This window comes from Ambystoma mexicanum, chromosome 10 (genome assembly GCF_040938575.1).
Source record: "Ambystoma mexicanum isolate Mex_15411 chromosome 10, UKY_AmexF1_1, whole genome shotgun sequence".
Taxonomy (NCBI): domain Eukaryota; kingdom Metazoa; phylum Chordata; class Amphibia; order Caudata; family Ambystomatidae; genus Ambystoma; species Ambystoma mexicanum.
The window spans coordinates 848,790,067-848,812,127 of NC_090932.1; positions in this window are offsets into that span (position 1 = coordinate 848,790,067).

Genomic DNA, 22,061 nt, shown 5'->3' on the forward strand with positions numbered 1-22,061 from the left:
TGGTCATTCTTGGTGGCCATATATCATTATATTAGGGTAAAATCTGCTTTGCGCCCCCAGTGTCTGGTACGGGCCATTGTACATTTGATTTTGATTGTTATTTATGCCTGACATATCGGGGTGAGATCCCACCTGGGGCATTGCCCATGTATTTAGCGCTAATGTAAGATGCTCTATTGTGTGGATCAACTGATTGGAACATGGAAGTTTGGGGTGGCGCCCTCTCTGGTGGTGATTAGTTGTCATGTTGTTCCTTGCCTCAGTTTGGGCCGATTCAAGTGGCTTTTTGCAGATTTTATCTCCATTACTGCTGGTGTGGATTTTTTAGATTTCGATTTTGCCTCTCTATTCCTAGACCCTTCCTCTCTCTGAAAATAGATTACTTCATATAGTTTGGTCCCCTTTTCTATTATCCATTCTAAAGATTTTCCCTGTTAAATTCACAAATTAACTGTGATACAATATCTTTTTGGAGACTATAAAAGTATGCAGTCTTAAATTCTACAGCATTAGGATTAAAGGTCACAAAGCATGAAAATGCTCTTTTTAAATCTTGGAGGAACTGGTGAGGGGATATATCTGGCTTTGTAGTCATTGTATATGCTGCTTTTTTGCCTCTTGTATCGACTGGTAAGGTGAGAACTGATGTGTAACCTCTTTCTCAAAGTCCGCCCATGACAGGTTTTCCTGTTAATTGAGTCTCTGAAGAACACTAGCATCTGCTGAGTCAAGCGTTAGGTGAAAGTACTGTCTATACTGTTCCCTAGGTATCTGGAGGGCTTTGAATATATCATAGACTGTTTCTAAATGGTCTTCCATGCAACAATCACCTCCCTTTTTGAATGGTTTAATCAAAGTCTTAATTGACTTCATGATTTTGATAGGGCTACATAGTGCATTTTGGGGTGCATCTTTATGTTGCTCTTTTCGGTTGTCTGGTGGTCAGAACTAATTGTAACCACTGGCGGTTGACTCATACCTCCTAGCAGGCTACAATCAGGTCTGGCCACAGGAATAGCTATTGGTAAACTGTTCCCTCTGGCAGAGCTGGTGTTAATCTCAACTCCATTAAATGTAGGGCCTTGTCGCTTTTCCTGAGATTTAACACTAAATAGTTGCTGTTCCAGATTCTAACATTGTTCATGAAGCCGTTCTGCCTCCTGACAAAGATTGGAATTCTCATTCCTAATTTTATTGTATCACAGCCTGCAGTTCGCTTATCTGCACTTGGCACTGGTCAAAATCTGTCTTTCTTATCAATCTCTTCCAACACTTTAAACATTTCTTGTTGTATCACACAAAATTCCTTATCTTTCTCCATGTTATTCTTTGTAAGGGTCTGTCATTCTGAAATGGCATTACCTTTGTCTTGTCTTATTGCATCTAAGACCCCCTTTAGGTGCATCAATTCCTGCTCACTCTCCTCAAATTTCTTTTCCTTCGGAGTCAACTGAGTAGCCTTATCATTACATTTAGACTGCAATTCTGTATTAGACTGCTTTAATTCCATTTTAGGCACTTTATTTGATCAACTGCATCATCCAAACTGCCCTGTAACTCATGAATCACTTCAGAATCATTTCCTTGCATTTTCAAAGACTGGTGTAGGAGGAACTATAATTAGCACATAATCGTATTATGCAATCCGTTTCCCCCTTCCGGTCTGGAGCTTTAAAAAGACTTATAAGGCTTACCTGTATGATGCCCCCTTCCTCAAAAATATAATGCAATGACTCATTTTGCACTCATCCACATATCCTGTCTTCCCAAAAGTTCTCATTTTCTGAAGACCACACCCCATGGGCAAAGAGTTTTGCCTCAAGGTAGTTGGCCAGATCAGAAAAATCTGCGTTAACTTGGGACATGATGAGACTGCACACACCGCTGCACTATCACTTCTCAGAATAAATTCACTTTTTTAAGTGCACAGAATGGCTGTGCCTAACGCAATGCCATGCCCAGTAACTGCTTTAAAGTTCCCAAAGGCCAAAGCACCAAATATGTTAGATATATTTTCTGAAGGAGATATACCTAATCTTGTGACATTTTGTTATTGTGGTAAAATGTGGTAATTTTATTGTGGTAAAGCATTGGTAGAGCACTCTTTTTGACATCTGTGCAGAGCCTACTGATGCAGGTTAGAATCCCTGCAGGGCCAAACTCAGCCTTTCATCCTTCTGAGGTCGATAAATGAGCACCACACACAGTGGGTAATAATAAGCAGCGCTCAGATGCCTGATGGTTCATAGCGCTATATAAATACTAAATAATAATCATAATAATTGGTGGCTTCCCTATTTAAAGTCGTAACGCTCCCCTCAGGATATACCCTAACACCTGTCCTTTTTCCCAGGGTGTTTTCACAATAATAGCTACTGGACTTATTAGACTTATATGTGACAGTATCACTTTTTTTCTCAGCAATTTATCTACGATGCTGAGTTATGCTCTATCAGCCAAAGCAATAACCATCTTACATTATAAACAAGTGATTGGATACACATATATCACACACTTCTAAACTCGCTTACTAGGAAAATCAAAAGCTCACTTCAGATTTTACCACCTGTGGTAAAATGAATTACCAACTACAGTAAAATTGGGTGTAAAAAAAGAGGGGTGAGGCGCGCACTCCAATTCCTGGCCAATATATTACCTGAAAAAAGAATGAATCGGTTAAATCCCAAAGTGTCCAATTCACAGGGTTAGATCCCAATTGTTTCAAAAATATTCACTGGGTTAGATCCCTTATGCTGCATTGGTAATGCTGTTCTCCTCCTTCAAATATTCACAGGGTTGGATCCCTTATGCTGCATTTGGGCTGCTGTTCTCCTCCTCCTAGCGCTTTCATGTCCCAACACTCTTCAGGGAGGCTGTGTTGCCTTTCACTTCAGGTGAATCCAATTAAATTGCTAATGCAGTCTTCTCTAAGAATTATGGGAGCTGTAGTGACATCATTTGTTCGTTTCAGGTGACCAAGAAAAGACTCCCCTCCAGGAGCACACATCTTACCCTCGGCAGGGGGAGGAGGGAAAACCATAACTATGATTCTCCACTGTAGGGAAAAATGTCCCCAGGGCTTCAGCCTCTGGAGTCCGGATCTCCACAAATTACATCTAAAAAAAGAGGGGTGAGGCACGCACTCCAATTACTGGCCAATATATTACCTGAAAAAAGAATGAATGGGTTAAATCCCAAAGTGTCCAATTCACAGGGTAAAATGGGGCTAGTCCCTGTGAACTCTCTACCTCTGTGCCAGTGAGTGCAGTCATGCAATGAAAATCTGACTCAATTTGTTTTAGATTTCTGATTTGATATGCTAATGATATTCAGAGTTATGCGTATATGCCATGTGTACAAAAGAGAAAACTAGGAGATTATATATTACATTATAGAATTTGCACTCATCAAAAGGCCCCCCGTCTTATTTTACCAATGTCCTTGTACAAAAACAAAATTGGCAGGAGATGCAGCTTGAGAAAAAAAAATACCACAGCAAAGCTATCTTTTTCATGAACTTTCAAAACTGTGTTTCTTTTAAATATTAATGAACATTAATCAAAATTATACAGGAAAGCAATCTGCTAACCCTGACTAGTTACTAAATGTGCATTCATGAGGCCACACCTCGCTTATGACCCATATTCACCTAGAAATTGGTTAGATTCCTGTGCTGCTGACTGTGTATAACCCCTCTTTATTGGCTCGTCACCGACAAGGAAAGTCACAACCTCAGAAACTTGTCATCACTGCTTCATCCAGCAAAGCATCTCAGACTGCCTGTTACAGCCCAGCACTCGGGCAGCCCAGCTCCCAGCACAGGATCCCTGCATGTCTCCTTACAAGTCAGTCTGCCCGTCTAAACTTACACCCTTTGTCCGCTACTTTTAAAAGCTACTGCTGTCATTCAAAATGACCTGCCTCTCTTCCCGAACATGCCCACATCACCCGACCTACTCAGTATTTTTCCAACGCCTGCTCAACTATAAATGTATCATCTCTCGTCCTTTTGCTTCCTGCGAAAACAAAAAAGCCTTTTTTAGCAGCACATATTCGCAGCCTCTGCTATTCTGCAGGTTTAATTAAACCAGCCAGCTCAAAACTCATTGCAGAAGGGCATTTCAAAGTCATTTACAATTTATTTCATCTGAACCAATTTGCACTCCATGTTAAGGATAGGGAATTCAGATTGTTAAATGGAAGATTAAGTTAGTATTTTAATGCATATTAGTTATAAAATTTGGTGCAAATTCAGTCAAATGGAATGTTTCCCTGAAATGAACTAATTTTAACACGTGCTCACTCCAATGATGTGTGCATTTCCATCTGGTGCACACGCTGGCCATTTATGATGTTTGCAGTTTCTACATAAACCCCTTACCACTACCTATACAAGAACCCCTGCACTTCACTGACTCCAGATACCCCTACATACTTAACCCTACATACTCCCTCCTTTTTTCTACTGCTGGGATCCACTGGACATCACTACAGGAGAAAACAAATCAAACGCTTTCAAATATATGTGTTGCCCCCAATTGAAATTTCTATATCTGAAAATAAATATAATATACCTTGAAATCCATGCATCAGGAATTATGTACATGCCCCAGCTTCATACAAATAAATCAGCATTCCCAATCATATAGAGACAATATCAATATTTTTACCATGAATAACAATGGTGTATATTTGTAGAATTTATTTTTAAATTTTTAATGTTTTTTTTCTTAAGATCTTATCATTATTTATCAGCGGTCTAATCTTTATATACATATATATATATTTTTAAATTAAATTATTATTTATTTTTTAAGACCATGCGCTTTATTTTTTTTTTAAGAAAATTAAAGAAATCTTTTATCATATCTGATCACCATCTTTGAATATATAGTTTCTTCTTTTTTACTGGTGATTCAAATATATATATATATATATATATATATATATATATATATATATATATATATATATTACACGTCCCACGGTAGTGGCCGTGTAGTTATGGTTAAGTTGCTGTTCCATAGGAAGAGCACTTTTTGGGCGGCTTATATCTTCGCTCTCCCTGGATGAATCCTCACCAAACTTTGCAAAAAAAAGTATATAGCCCACTCGGAATTTTTTTGCAAAGTTTGGTGAGGTTTGGTCCAGGGGGGGGAAGTTATAGGGGGTCTCAAAACGTCTTTTTTCCCCATAGACTGAATGGGGAAAAAACTTTGCTCATGCCTACAGCCCAAACCGCTAGACGGATTTTCACCAAATTTGGACCAGGAGCAGCAGCTTATTCCCGAAAGCATGTTTTTTTTAAATTTAATGATAACTATGTCCAGTCCACGGACACACTTCCCTGTTGGTTCCGCGGACAGTATCCTGATTGGCTAATCAGCTTCCGTCATGTCCGCGGACATGCAACGTGTTGGTTGATTGGATGGTGAAGAGCGTGAAGTGCGTCAGATTTTTGGAAACGCCCGCCTTCTTGTATTCGCAGATGTCCGCGGACAGCACGGTGTCAAATGGTGGGGAAATACAACTTTGGCAAGTGTGTTGGTCTGTAAGACTGTTTGGGGATGGTTGGGGGGTATGAGATGGTTTGAATATTGTGTCTATTTAGGTGGTAGGCACGCTGTTGTGTTCGGTGTGTCCGCGGACAGTAGCGCTGTCCTTGATGTCCGTAATAGTTCCATATGGGAATGTCCTAAGGACACCATACCTGTTCGTACTTTTCGCAGGCAAGTTGAAACTGTTCTAAGAACACACACGGTGTCTGGGATCTCTGCAAATAAATGAAAATGGAGGTGTCCTGAGGACACTATACCTGTCCGTACTGTTCGCAGGCAAGTTGAAACTGTTCTAAGAACACACCTGGTGTTCGAGGTGTCCACCATTATTCAAAATGGAGGTGTCCTAAGGACACTATACCTGTCCATACTGTTCGTAGGCAAGTTGAAATTGTTCTAAGAACACACGTGGTGTTCGGGATGTCCGTACTGTTCGCAGGCAAGTTGAAACTGTTCTAAGGACATCCAAGGTGTCCGCGGACATTAAAAATGCCATGAGGCCTGGTTAAAAATGTTTGATTCTATGGGTGTGATCATAGTTAAAAATGTTTGATTCTATGGGTGTGATCTATGGGTGTGATATGCTGCAGTGGTTGCTGCCAGGTCCTAGAGTCTTGGGTGCATGGTCGAAGGCCAATACTTGTAGTAAGTACATTAGAAATTCTTGTGGCTCTTCTTGTGATTTTATAGTGATTTTTACCATTCCAGCACAGTAGTCCAATTTGTGTCTTATTCCGTGAACACTATACGTGTTATCAGGATTGTTTTTTGCATTTCTATGAAGGACTAACATTTGCAAACACAATTGGTCTGTACTGTGTAAGTAAATGTTGACAACAATTGGTGGCAATTGAAATAGAATATTAATTGCTACATTTGCGTAACAACTTACACCAGTTACATTTGAAAATTTTAATGGACCAGGTAGTTCTGTGTCCAAGTCATTTTTTCGGAGTGTATGTTGCCTCTCTGAAGAAGTACCTAAGTTACTTTGACTAATAGGTTCTTCTTTACTTATTGTGAATGAAGTATTAGCTTCTTTTACTGTGTGTGGATGATTTGCAGTCAGATTCTGTTGCATTTCTGTTTGAATTAGTTTTCTTTTACAATGTTTTTTTTTGTGGAACAGGGTTTGCTTTTAGATTGGGGGTGTATAGTGAACATAGTCTATTGTATTCTAGAATGCAAGGAATATCAGCGTTGACTTTACTTGCATCAAAGTTGATTAGAAACAGACCTTCAAGTGTACGTAATCGTGATAGTGCTACGTAGCTCATGCCTTCTTTAAAGACAGTGTTACCAATATCTATCAATGCTTTGTCTAGGGTAAGACCTTGGGATTTATGAATGGTGACTGCATATGCAAGAGTTAGAGACAATTGTTCTCTACATACATACATGTCTTTGAAGAGAAGGAATCGAGCTGTTGAGCGCCCTATCCTTTTTACTTCTGAAAGTTTGTCAAAGAGTACATTGACAAACTGAATGTTGTTGTCACGTGGGTATGTTTGAAAGCCAACAACTGTACCCAGTGCTCCATTAACTAGTCCTTGCTCCAAGTCCAGGTTACGTTTAAGCATTACTCTACAGTTTAAGGATAATTTTAATATTTTTTCCAAGCCAGCTGTGTTGGAGATTGAATTTACTAAGGTATTTAGTCTTGTTGTGGCTTGATGACACATAAGTAGTGTAATACCATGTACGTCCAGTTTGTTTGTGGGGCAAATTTCAATTATTGGTTGCATTTCTTTTTTTAACATTGTTTCATTGAATTTGGAACAGCTTGCAAGAGTTCATACAATTGACATTTTTTTGTGCTAATGGTTCTATAACATATGTAGCACATGAGTTATCGCCATAAAGTGCATGGATGTGCCGGGTTTTTAATATTGTTTGTGCTTCTTGAGATAGTACACCAACTCTAATACTTTTTAAAATGTTGGCGTAGATGATGTCTGTAGATTGGCGAATGTTTTCTGTTAATTCTGTGTATTGGAAATGTTGCCAAAGGTTGACATTTCCTATGCTGCCAATAGTTTTACTGCAGAGTTTGTGTCCTAAGGTTTTAAAAATCGGTTCACCTTTCACTGGTGTCAATTGAAGAAGATCTCCGAAAACAATAATGTGTTTTCCTCCAAAGAATTCTTCGTAGTTTGTTTTAAGTACTTCTTGCAATCTGAGATGAATCAAAGCCAGCATTAGGTTGGAGACCATGCTCACGTCATCTATTAGTAGCCTTTTCATTTGTTTCAAAACTCTGCATAGTTCCATTGCAGCTTCTGTAGAAAGTTTGTAATAATCTAATTTGTTTTGGATTGTAGTGCAGTTTAGTCTTCTGTATCTTCTTCAAAGTGACACATGGTGTTTTCTACTTCTGTTATAGCTAATTCTGCCTCATTTGCTACTAGTGGCTGTCCGAGTGGTTCTTGGCTTCCTGTTATAGAAGGTTGACTACTGTCGGGAGTGTCCTTATCTATTTAGGCCTGGACTATTTCTTCATGTTGATGTTCATTTTGCAACATTGTTTTGTACTGCATAAAGTTCACATCGGTGATAGTGCTTTCATTTGCTTTGAAAGCATCTTCGTAGCAGTCATAGTTATCTAGTAACTCTTCTTCTTTTCTCCATGGTTTAAAAAGTTGTAGGAGGGACATGTAATATAGTTCTTTCTGTTGAGGAGTTTTTAATGAAAATGTGATACGAATAATTAAACTTGGTTTGGTAAGTTTTACTAAGCTGCCTTCACAATTTGCTACTCTGTATGCAAAGTTTTGGGCTCTGTGGTATAGACACATGTTTTCCAAAGTGGTACTCCTGTTCGAGTAGTATGTGTCCGGTAAATTGTTTTTCTAAATGTCTTGGCTGTTTGGATCATTTTTGGCTATTGTTTCTATGTCATCATATGATTTGAGAAGTCTTTTTCTAGATTTAGCAGGACCAAGACTTAGCCATACTATATTTTCAGAGTTTCCATACAAAGCAGTACTGGTTAAACATTCTGCAGCTTCATAGGCGTCACATTCTCTATGAGAGAGAATTTTTATGCCTAAGCTGTCCAATTTCTGAGATAGTGTTTTGTCTGATGATAGGTCATTCCAGAGGTCTTGAAGCTCTGTTTTTCTGCTTTTGTTAAGTATGCTGTAACATACTGTGTAACTGCAGTGGAATTGTCTGCAATGTACTGCACATCTATGTTTGCATTCCATAGGTGGGCAATGCTTGCATTGTAATCATTGCTATATTTTGATTCTAACTGAAGACATGAAGTTGTTTACTTCACCTGTTTCTGTAACTGGTCTAGGGAAACCAAACCGGCATTTGGTGTAGTATTTCCCTTTGTTTTGTATTTGCGACGACAAGATTGGCCACATTTGTGTCTTTGGAAATTGTACAATTTGTGCATGAAGGTCACTATTTGTCGTTTGTGAAGGGATTTCACAAGTGACATATTTTGGATGAACTGCAAAACAGTGGCATCACTGTCCTGACCAAATTTAGGATCATCTTTAATCCATAGAAGCATGTGGATATGTGGTGCTCCTCTGGCTTGATGTTCTTTTCTCCAAAAGAATTGTTCCACTTCTCCGTGTGGAGGAACAGTTTTATTACAAATAAAGTGTAGCATAGCAATGGAAAAATGATGGAAATATCTTGAAACCTTAACAGGATTTAGAGATCAAAGTTCTCCAGGTGTTAGTTTATCTATGTTTGTTTTGTTTTTGTTTGATATTCGTAGGAAATCATGTAAATCTTCCCATGCATATTCTGCACAACTTAATGTAACAAACAAAGTGGGTGGTCCAAGGTTTCTGATCATACAACGTACATCTCCATGACGTCGGAACCAGTATTCTTTTGTACCTCGCATGGTTGCAAATAGATTTGTAATACTTGATTGTAAAACCTCATCTTTTTCTTGCACTTTTTGTATTAATTGTGTAGCCGACAAATTTTTAAAATGCGTTCCTGATTTCAATATGTGTGCAACTCCGTAACATAGAGTTGCTAGTTCACTTTCAAAGAGTAGGTGGAATATGTATTCCACATTTTGTCTAAATCTGGGATCTTCAGAATACATTTGTAATGAGCGGTATTCTGAGGCTGTTATTTGAGTGTCATTGTATCTTCCTCCTTTGCCAGTAGGAAATAGTAGAGGAAAAGCAAGTGCTTGTATATTTTTTTCCCATATGCTCATTGGTGATCCTTTGTGTTGTCGCATTTGGTACATTTCTAGTGCATCATCTATGCTGTCTTTAGAGTGCAATGGATGAATTGTATAATGGTCTAAAATATTGGATACTGTATACTGATAGCTACTTGCTATCCCCTGACCCCTGGATTCCCTTCTTACGACTTCTTCCCTCTTTTCTACTTCCCGGAATCCCTGTGCCGCTTCTGCGCACTCCCAACACCTTCTTGAATACTCCTGGAGTTTCCCGTGATCCTGGACATCGAAGCTGAATGTAATCTGGAAGGCGAGGACGGCCGAGCAGGCTTATTTAAGTCCCGAACCGTACGAAAGAAGACTCCACCTAAGGAGGACATCAGGCAACATAGACAGGTGAGAAGGGGGGAAACCTGTGACAGACTGAGACGCCACCTGACCGAAGTCGATACAGACATGGAGGCGGCCATCCAGGATCTTATGCGTGGCATGCAAGAACTATCGACCGAAGTACAGAACTTGCAAGCGGAGAACGCTGCGCTGCAACAATTGATACTCTCGCGCGACTCTGCCTCAAAGGATAGCGTGTTATTGGGCGGCATTTTTGACAAATATGACGGCTGTGCAAAAACTCTCAGAGGATTCCTGGGTTCTTGTTTGGTCCACTTTACCTTTAAACCTTATTATTTTTCCACCCCCAGGGCTAAAGTGGGCTTTATTATTTCTCACCTCTCCGGGAATGCCTTAGCCTGGGCCACACCATTAGTTAACACCGGAGATTCTCTTTTGGATGATTATGATGGATTCATTCAAGCACTAAAAACTATGTTTGACCGCCCAGATCAGGTCTTTAGTGCTCAAGAACGTTTATTCGATTTCCAGCAAGGCTCTCAGGACATGTTCACCTACCTAACTCGATTCAAGCAATTGGCTAAAAAAGCGGGTTGGCATTCTGAAGCTTGCTTCACCCTTTTTCGAAGAGGGCTAACTGAAGATGTTAAGGATGAATTAGCCAGGGTAGCACGTCCTAGTTCTTACCAGGCACTTATGGATCTTGCTCTACAAATTGATTTCCGAATCCAGAAAAGAAAGGCAGAGAAAAGGAAAACCAAGTCAACCATCCAAAATAATCCTCTTGTGAGCCCTTCAAAATCCGAAGATTCTCCTGCTCCTACAAATGAACCCGAACCAATGCAGCTAGGGGCCTTTCGTGGACCCATATCCCCCCAAGAAAGGCTGAGAAGGATCCATACTGGCTTATGCATGTACTGTGCCTCGGACAAGCATTTAGTTAGAGAATGTCCCTTAGCCCCTCCACGGCGTTCGGGAAACGCCAGCTCCCGATCCTAGATGGAGCTCAACTTCGGGAGAGAGATGCAGGCTCCACATCTATACCATCCTTGAACTCTCCTGGACAAAACTCCCTGTTAGTCATACAGGCTTTTCTATCATCATCTAAGAAGGAATCCTACCCCATTCTGGCACTAGTGGACTGTGGGGCCATGGGAATATTCATAGATCAGAAATGGGTCCTTAAACACCATATTCCTTACGAATCCCGGAACATCCAGCAACCTGTAGAAGCAATTGATGGAAGACCTCTTTCTTCTGGACCCATAACCCTTCAGACTAAGGAAATTGAGCTTGCTATAAACCATCACCGAGAAAGGATAATGTTTGACATCATAAAATCTGCCCATTACCCAATGGTTTTGGGAATGCCCTGGCTACAAAAACACAATCCATACATCAATTGGACAGCTGGTTCCCTGTTCCTAGGTTCCAAATTTTGCATGTCCCATTGTCTGCTCCAGGATCCTTCACCAACAACATCAGAAGAACATTCAACAACTCAGCAAGATCCTCTTATGGTCTCCAACATCATCCAGGTTTCTAAAACCTACCAGGAATACGCTGGTTTGTTCTCTTCTGCTATTGGCCAAGCCCTGCCACCCCATAGGCCTGAGGACTGTGCTATTGAAACTGAACCTTCAGCCGTGATTCCCTTTGGAAGGATGTTCATCCTGTCTGAACCAGAGAAAAAGGCCCTTCGTGAATACCCAGATACTAACCTAAAAAATGGCACCATAGGCCCATTCAAGTCTCCGGCTGGAGCTTCATTATTTTTTGTTCCTAAAAAAGACACCAAGGAACTCAGACCTTGTCTTGATTATCAAGGTCTTAATCAGTGCACCCTTAAGGATCGTTATCCATTACCCTTGATTTCGGATATCCTGGAAGCCGTAAGAGGAGCTGTAATATTCACCAAATTGGGTCTTAGGGGTGCTTATCACTTGATTCGTATTAGAGAAGGTGACGAAGGGAAGACAGCCTTCAGAACACCCTTTGGTCATTACGAATACTTGGTCATGCCCTTTGGACTCTCTAATGCTCCGGCAATTTTCCAACGCTTCATGGACCGGGTGTTTTCGGATATGCTATTTCTTTTCGTCATCATCTACTTGGACGATATTTTGATATTCTCTAAGGATCCTCTCAAGCATGAAGAACATGTTAAATCAGTGTTACAACGGCTACGCGAACACAAGCTTCTAACAAAACCCAAGAAATGCCTTTTTCATGTTTCCACTGTTCACTAACTAGGATTTGTCCTTAGCCCAGATGGCATAGGCATGGATCAATCCAAGGTTAAAGCAATACTATCCTGGCCAACTCCGACCTCCGTAAAACAGATCCAATCTTTCCTGGGGTTGGCCAATTTCTATCGGAAGTTTATACCATCCTTCTCCGAGATTGTCCAACCGATCATCTCCTTGTTGAAGAAAGATACTCCCTATCGTTGGACCCCAGCCCAGGAGAAGGCCTTCCAATGCCTAAAAACAGAATTTACACAAGCCCCCATCCTGGTTCCACCTGATATAAATCGACCATTCCTAGTGGAAACAGATGCCTCTAACTATGCCATCGGAGCAGTTCTGAACCAGGAACTAGATGACTGACTGGAACATCCTATTGCCTATCTTTCACGGACATTGACCTCCAGCGAAACTCATTACTCAGTCTTAGAAAAGGAACTTCTAGCCATCTGTCAAGTCTTCCCTGAGTGGCGTCATTTACTTCTAGGAGCTAAACATCCTGTCCAGGTTCGGACGGACCATCGAAATCTCCAAGTGCTACAGGCCCTGGAATGCAGGAAAAGCCGTCAGGCCCGTTGGGCGTTCTTCTTTGTTCAATACCAGTTCCAAATTCACCATGTTCCGGGAACACAAAACGTAATTGCTGATGCCTTGTCTCGGCGCCCTGACTATGAACCTCCTGATGACCGAGCATTTCCCAAGATGTTTCCCCACACAATAATTGTAGCCCAGGCGACCAGCCTCCTAGATGAAGTCCGCAGTCAGACTCAATCCTCAGAACTCTGGAAAGGTATCTCGGACAGGAACCAGTGGAAACTGAAGACCAAAGATGGATACTTGTTCAAAGACAATGCCTTGGTCATCCCAACACAAAAACTACAGCAAAGGATAATAAATCTCTGTCACGATACTCTTTACTCCGGGCATCGAGGTATTACCAATACCCTCCAATTAATACAAAGGCAATTTTGGTGGCCTGGAGTGAAAACTGATGTACAAAGGTATAGACAGGCATGCTCTGCCTGTAATCAAAACAAACATGACAACAAGAGACCAGCGGGCCTATTGCAGCAACCTCCACTTCCAACAAGGCCTTGGGAATTCATAGCAACAGACTTCATTGTGGAATTACCACCTTCCAGGGGATACACAACCATCATGGTCACCATTGATTTGTTCACCCATATGGCCCATTTCACACCTCTGTTTAAACTGCCATCCTCGTCAGAACTTGCTGGAATTTTCCTGGAACACATATTCCGACTGCATGGACTTCCTTCCAAGATCATATCAGACAGAGGGCACCAATACATTTCTCAGTTCTGGAAACATCTTTGCCAAATACTAGGAATCCAACGCGCTCTTTCCTCGGGATATCATCTCCAAACCAACGGAGCCACAGAGCGCATAAACCAAACCTTGGAACAATACCTCTGTTGCTTCACTACCAATGTCCAGGACGATTGGTCCCTCTTAATACCAGTGGCAGAATTCGCCTATAATAATTCGGACCACTCTGCTATTAAGACCAGTCCTTTTTTCTGTAGCCAAGGATTACACCCTTCGGTTCTACCCTCCATCCTTCCTCATCCTACACCAGTTCCAACAGTCGATTCCTGGATTGAAATGCTCATTAATGTTCAAAGAGAAGCCAAAGAACAATTAGAAAAGGCCAGGACCCAGACCAAACTGTATGCGGATTCCAAACGAAGACCAAGCCCCTCCTACACAATAGGGGATAAGGTTTGGCTGTCCTCGAAACTGCTACCACGGCATCTGCGACCAAATAAATTGGCTCCTCTATATTATGGGCCATTCCTTATAAAGGAATTCATCAATCCAGTGGCCTACCGACTCAAGCTTCCAGACTCCTGGAAGAAAATCCATCCAGTCTTTTACACGTCCTTAATAAAGCCATATGTTCAGACCTCTCGAACTAACCTTCAGCCCAAACCAGTACTCATCAATGACCAACTGGAGTATGAGGTCTCCAGGATTTGCGATTCTAGATATAGACGCGGCAAACTCCAGTACCTGGTGAAGTGGAAATGGATATCCCCACAGTGAACGCACTTGGGAACCTATCTCAAATCTAAATACCACCAGGCTACTCAGAAGGTTCCATCTCATACACACGGGCAAACCCGGTGGAACGAGTTTCCGGAGGAGGCATGCTGTCATGAACCATCAAACTCGCCCCTTCTGGGCTTCCTGGTCCCTGTCACGTCGGGCCTTAAACTCCATAATACTACCAACATGGCGGCAAGCTCAGCACGCTGCTCGCCAGTCTTCACGTTCTACGCAGCGTCCTCTATAAAGAAGCCACACCCCCGCGGCCCTGCACGTTTCAACGCTGCCACTAGCTGTAATCGGACGTGTGTTCCGAACCTTCTCTAGTGCTACTTGCTATCGCCTGGCCCCTGGATTCCCTTCTTCTGAGTTCTTCCCTCTTTTCTACTTCCCGGAATCCCTGTGCCGCTTCTGCGCGCCCCCAACACCTTCTTGAATACTCCTGGAGTTTCCCGTGATCCTGGACATCGAAGTTGAACGTAATCTGGAAGCCGAGGACGGCGTAGCAGGCTTATTTAAGTCCCGAACCATACGAAAGAAGACTCCACCTAAGGAGGACATCAGGCAACATAGACAGGTGAGAAGGGGGGAAACCTGCAACATTTTCTTCAATATTTATTTATTTGTAGTACTCATTATTGTCTTTTAAATATTGCAAGGCTTGTCTAACTTTATTTAAGTCGACGAGTTGTTGCCAAATTTTTTTGTCTTTTGTTGGTACACCATTTACTAAGATAATTAAAGATTGTTTTATTGGACGTTGCACTCCTAGAGTGTGTACATTTTCTGTCAGATTGAATGGTAAATAAACTACTTTGCCACGAATATCTTTCACCAATTCAGAGGGAGGTAATTTTGCTGTTTTTGGTTGAAGACATATTATTGCTTGAAATGGGTGTACTGTTTGAATTATGATGCTCTCATATAAATTGAGTTGTTGCAGGGGTTTTGGTAGTGGAAATAATTCCAAATTATTTGTGATAGCACATGAAGGAGTTTGGTTGTTTGGTTGTTGTCAAGTTTTGTAGTGCAGTAACTGCAAAGTATTAAAGGGTCAGTTATTTAATATTTGTTTTCTGCTATAAGGTACAGAGCTAATTCAAACCATTTAGAATCCTCATTGTCGTCTATTTTGTATGTTAGGTCTATAGTTTTTGTGTTAGTTTTATAAAAAGTTAATGCAGCAACACACACACACATGGTTTGGTATTTCAGCGGATGTACTTTTAAATTTTAGTATTTCTTTTTTGTATGTGTGTAGTAGAAGGTTGCCATGTGTACAATTGTTGCTAGTTTGTTGTAAAGGTATTGCATTTTGTAAGTGGCTTTCACTTCCAAAATACTTTTTCTGGATATTGTCAATTTCTTCAAGTAGTTCTTTGGCTGTAACATGTCGAAGATTGTTATTTAAATTGGCTAGTGCTAATGCAGGACTTTTAGCATAGTACAGTTTATAGACTAGATTGCTTATAGTGGATGATGAGTTGATATCATTTTGATATTATAGAAGGTGCTTTTGCAAATTGGTCCTGAAATGCAGGCTAATGAATGTCCTTATAGCCCTGTGTTTTTACGCACTGGACAGGTATCCATATTTTGCAGCAGTTTCATTTTGATTTTGTCTTTGCCTTTCACATATTGATTGAGAAATTGGTGTAAAGATTTGAAAGATTTTTTGGGTATGTTACACATTGATGTGCATGACCATTTGTATACTGGATGTTTTTGTCCAGTCGAATGGAGAGGTAATTCTGAGTTTTCAGGGGATATTTTTGTAAGCAGTATTTCTTGTTCCTTTGTGGTATTATTATTTTTTCATAACCTCGTCCACTGCTATATATAGCAATTGTATTTGTTTGCTTTTGTTTGTATGCTTCTTCTTTAAAATATGGTTCTGTGTTTGTGGTGTGATTCCATTCACCGCCACAGATATTTAAGAAGTTATTTTTGTTGACATTCCGTTTATTGAGAAGTCTTTTTTGTAATTTATTAATTAGTTTTGTTAGTGGTTTCATTCTTTTTAACACTAAAATAAATAATTTTCTTTTGAGTAGGATTGCACTGTCTATCAAGGATTCTAATATTCATTTTCTACGGTAGGTTTTAAGGATTGTGTATGATTTCTCTCCTGTTTTTATAAGATTTTGAAGGACTCTGTGGCAGAGCATTTTTGCTAAAATATTTTTTGGGGTATTTTTACTTGCCATTATATCAAGATTCATAGGAGTAGTTTTAGCAGTAGTGGTAGCTGAATTCTTGATAATCGTTTTCTGTTTCGCTTTACATTTCGATAGAGGAGGCAAAGTTTCTGTACTAAATGACTGTATTATCTTCTTTTGTTTGAACTTTTTGTACAAATTCTGCTAGAGATGGATGCTTATTTTGGATATTTCTTTTTTCATTTACTCTACTTCTACGTTGTTTTCTACGGACTTGCTTTTTGGAAGGCATTCTTTGGGGTCTGTTGAAAAAAATAAAGAAGGTATGGGTTGGGTTGTTCTGCTATGCTTGTGTGCTGTGTGCCTGAGTGTCTGAGTATGATGGTAGAGATGTATGTGATGGTGTGCAGGGGCTATTCTTCTATTTGTGTGTTACTATACTGGGGTTCAAATGACAGTAGAAAGTAAGCTAGTGGTGAGTAGAAGCACAAATACAAAATTTAATGGTAGAGAATTAAAACAGTTCTTTGTTCTGCAATAATAACATTCTAGAGGCTGAGTTATGTCATTTGTGTGCCAAAAACAGGGATTTGTGCAGCATTCTGCCTGCAAATTCCTGTTTAACAAATGGGTATTTGTGGGCAGAATGGTGCACTAATCTTTTTTTTTGGTGCACAAATACCATGAATCAACAGCACAGTGTGTTCGAGTAACAGTAAGAATATTATGGTAGTATTGTACTTACTTTTATTGTGTGGAAAGATTAGGTTTCTTCTGAGTTGTTGTTTGTACTTCGGATTCTTCTGCTTTTCAGGAGAGTGCTCTTCACTGTAATTGTAAAGGAAAGAAGTTAGTAATGTTGTGTGCATATAGTATGTAGTTTCCTTTGACTACGTGCAGCCTTCATATTTTATTTACATTATGTTAGTTCAACATGCTATGCAAATAAATAGAATAGAAAGTGTATGAAACATGCTTGGTTTCTTAAGGCTGTGTTATTGGATGTTAGGAGACAGAAGAAAGAATGATATGCTTATTTTGCAATTTTTATAAGGTAAATGGCAGATACTTTATAGAAAAGCATGGAATGTATGCATTTGTGAAGGTGTGGGTAATAAATCAGAAGGATATGATGTACAGGTAGTGGTGTTATTGCAGTTGGGAGTTTTTCAATGTTAGTGTTTATCTGTGTGAGTGTTTGAAGGTGCTTGACCTTATACTGACAGCGTGTAATTTTTTCGATAGCTGTGTGTGTTGTTTAGATAGCAGACAGGTTTGGAAGTGACAGTTTATTATAGTAGATGGGAAAAATGACAGTAAGTTTATTTTATAGGTTATACAGATTAAGTGACAGTTACTCTGTTTATATGCATTGATAGGGTTTGTATTTGTACTGTGCAGAAGAAATGCATACCTGTAGTTTGTATTCATGCATGTGGATGTGCATGCAGCTGCAAGTAGAAATCTTGGAGACTTGTGCAGTAGTTTTTGTAGTAGGTGCTTTCCAGTGATATGAGACTTGTACTCAGAGTAATCTACAGTACATTTTAAGTGCTGAACTCTGATGATGCAGTTAGATGTAGAGGTCTTGAATGTGATTGGTGGATGGTTGTGTGACTGTTTACCTGTATCCAATGAGGGAATGGCACAGAGAGTGAAGTGGAAATGGTAGAAGGACTGTCTAGGTTACGATATGTCCGCGGACATAGCGGAATTCCGCGGACACTGCAAATTACATACGGGCATTTGGGGTGGAGAGGCATGCAAATGAGAATGAGCAGAGGAATTGATTGGTCAGTAAAATGTGGTGGGTGTGTTGTGTAAGAAGACAGTTTGTCAGAAGGTCTTTTTCCTGGGAGAAGAACAGTTAGCTATGGCTGTGTGTTTCAGAAAACAGATTGTCTGGATTTTGGAAGACTCATGGATACATTGGTTGGAGGTGCATGCACAACGCTGTGGAGTAGCTGTAGATCTTGGATTCCCTCATGTGGAAGTGCACTGGCATGGAGTACGCAGAACGAAGTGGCTAGACTTGCTACCTCTCTGTGCTAGTTTGCAGTCAGAGCATCATCCAGACATAATTATAATTCATTGTGGAGGGAACAGTTTGGGACATGTGTCAGGAATTTCTTTGCAATTTATGATGAAAGAAGGACTTGGGAAGGTCATGGATATGTTTCCAAATTCCCAAGTAATTTTTTCTCGTATTGCGCAAAGACAAATGTGGCTGTGTTCTTCTTCATTTAGTCCACAAATGGAGAAAGCGAGGCGTAATGTCAATAAGGCTGTTTGTGCCTTTCTAAGAGATGTTGGCATGTCCTCTTTTCACAATGAAAATATTATGTTTCGTAGCACAAACATTTTTGGTAGAGATGGAGTCCATCTTACTTATGCTGGCAATAAGATTTTTCTGACAAATGTACAAGATGCATTGCGTCCTTTTGTGAAATTATAGCCAGCTTTTTTGCAGTAGTTGTTGATTTTTTTAAAGTTTTTTAAATACAAAAAAATACCACAAAAGGCTCTTTTCAGAGCCACCACTTCCTCCCAGATAAAAGTGCAATCATTTTGATAGGGCAACACTCCACATTTTTTTGATGTTCGCGAACTGTCCGCAGACTTCTAAAAAAAAAAATCAGTAGCCTGCTCAATTTATTTCCCACTTCTATTTTTTGACTGTGAAAGGCAGCTCTGAAAAGAGCCTTTTTTATTTTTTGTTGTTTTGTATTTTTTTGTTTTTTTACACACGACACACTAGGAGAGGAGGGGAAAGGAGGGTAAGGGGGGACACCAACCACAGGGATAAGAAAGGGCGGGTGGAGAGAGGAAGATGTAGGGTGGGCCTTACTTAGGTAGTGAGCAGGCCTTCTCTTGCTCTGAGACCAGAGTCTCAAAAGCATTTCAAAGTCTCTCCCCCCTGCAGAGTACTGTGTCGCAGTACATACACAAAACTGTGACTTTCGAAAGGTAAGGGTCATCAGCATTATGAATGGCGTGTAAATCAGCTGGAGGGATACGCTCTCCCACAGGAGTGTCTCTTGTGGTGAGAGGAGTGGAAACAGAGGATGAAGTAGAGGAACTCAACCTACTATGCTCGTTGCAAGGTACAACCTTACGAACGGCCCAACCGTGGAATGACTTTAGGTGACGCTTCATAGTAGTCGTACCAAAGCTGTACGAACCAGGCCTCCTACGACTCAGTATCATTTTGCACTCATTGCAGGTGACTTTGTTCGCAAGCGCCTTGGATACATTACCATGAATTGTAAATAACCGCCACACCCATGAATCACGGCGAGTGCTGGTAGTAGGGACTTCCACTACCTCATCCTCATCATCCTCCTCTGCATCCTCACGCCTGTTCCCCTCTTCAGGCCCTTGGGGAGTTGGTGGTGGTAGAGGGGTGGGGGTGGGGATGGTGCTGAGGCAGATGTAACACCAGGTGGCAGTAGAGGAGCCATGGATGCCATCAGGATTCAGAAGAAAATCTTCAAAAATTGGCAGCAAAATGCACTGTGTTCTGTAAGGTAGCAGAAACACAATGAGGCCTTTTATAGGGGTGCTGGTGCGCGGTTCGTGGACAGCCGCGCTGTCCGTGGACAGACCGAACACCCCAAAAGGGCTCAAAAAGTTCTACAAAATATGTGGAAAGTCAGGGTTATTGTCTGAGACATGTGCTTTGGTGCATTTTTAGTATAAAATACTGTGGATTGCCCAAAAAGGTACTTTTAAAATGTTCGGGACCCCGACAGTGTCCACAATTCAGGACAGACGCTCAGCGTGGGTGCAGTCACATGATGGCGCCGCGAACATGTCCGCAAACGGAAGAGGTGTTCGCAGGACATCAGATGCATGGGAATGGTTGTGCGCATGTGCGCGTGTGTTCTATGGACAGTGTTCAGGTCCTGAAATTAATTAAAAGTGCAACACAAGCGACGCAAACACTAACGGACAGGCGCAATGTTCGGATGTCATAAATCACTAATGTAACGACTGAAAAGGATACGGAAACCAATAAAGGATACAATTTGGCAGGGCTCTTCCGGATCCTATTTTCACACGACTTGATTGTAGGCAGGTCAAATTAGGCCTTCCAAATGATACAACTCTCTGACTGGATGAAACAGGCAGAGAGATGGATCACTGGAAAGGGTGTGGGTATTGTGTAGAAAGTATGCCTAGGATATATAAAGTATCATAAGAAACTGTCCCAATCGAATTACTAAGATAACACAGTTTAGCATTAATTCAGACACTGACCTTATGGCAAAACTGAAGAAATCCACGAAGGTTCCTTGAAGAAAACCAGGAGTTGAACAAACGACAAAGGAAGGGAATATTAGTAAGGGAGACTTATCCCGAACGGCACGAGGCTCTCGCTAGATACCGGGTTGGTGCACCACAGGATAGCATCCAAAGTACTGTGCACAGTAACCTTCAAATAGTTCATGAAATACTTCCTTTCCCACGATGAACAAAAATTAGAATTTCACCTGTTAACTGTCACAGGTAACAAAAGGTTCAAAATAGTTCAGAAAACCATGTGCAGGATTGCACGCAATAGAATACACGCAGCCGGGTCAGCCGCGTCTGAAAACAGCGTCCGCGTGTAGATATTTGGCAGCAAACAGGATTCACGCAGTTCAGGACAGCCACGCTTGAAGACAGCATTCGCGTGGAGATTTGGCACCTGAATAGGATTCATGCAGCTCAGGACAGCCGCGCTTGCAGACAGCGTCCACGTGGAGATTTGGCACGCGAACATGATTCACGCAGCTCAGGACAGCCGCGCTTGCAGACAGCGTCCGCGTGGAGATTTGACACGCAAACAGGATTCACGCAGCTCAGGACAACCGCGCTTGCAGACAGCGTCCGCATGGAGATTTGGCACGCGAACAGGATTCACGCAGCTCAGGACAGCCTCGCTTGCAGACAGCGTCCGCGTGGAGATTTGGCACGCGAACAGGATTCACGCAGCTCAGGACAGCCGCGCTTGCAGACAGCGTCCGCGTGGAGATTTGGCACGCGAACAGGATTCACGCAGCTCAAGAATTAGCGTGTGAAGGAAACACGCTCCAAATAGGCCAAAGAAGTTGCTGAGGTAATGCGAGAACGCAGATTCGGAGTTCAGCTCCAAAAAAGCATAAATTGACTTCATCAGAAGTAGCGATCGGAGTTCCCATGCTGCTTATGTACGCACTGCCGTGATACATGTGACGGACCAAAGTCACGTGAATTTTAACGACGTGAAAAATGCAGAGGTCTTTTTCCGGGCAATGCATCGAACAACCTCCATTTTGAGTAGAATGGTCACATGGTTCTATGGGCATAACTCATTTTGTATGGAGAGGTCGTTCCTGGTCCAGAGGTATGTCCAGCAGGCATGACAGTGCCACCCCCCAAAGGAGCAGCCTCTCCCCTTTTCGAGTGGAATCGCCTTAATAAAGCTGGAGCATGAATGTTAGACAAGAGGTTCCCAGGATCTATCCTCAGGACCATAGCCTTTCCAATC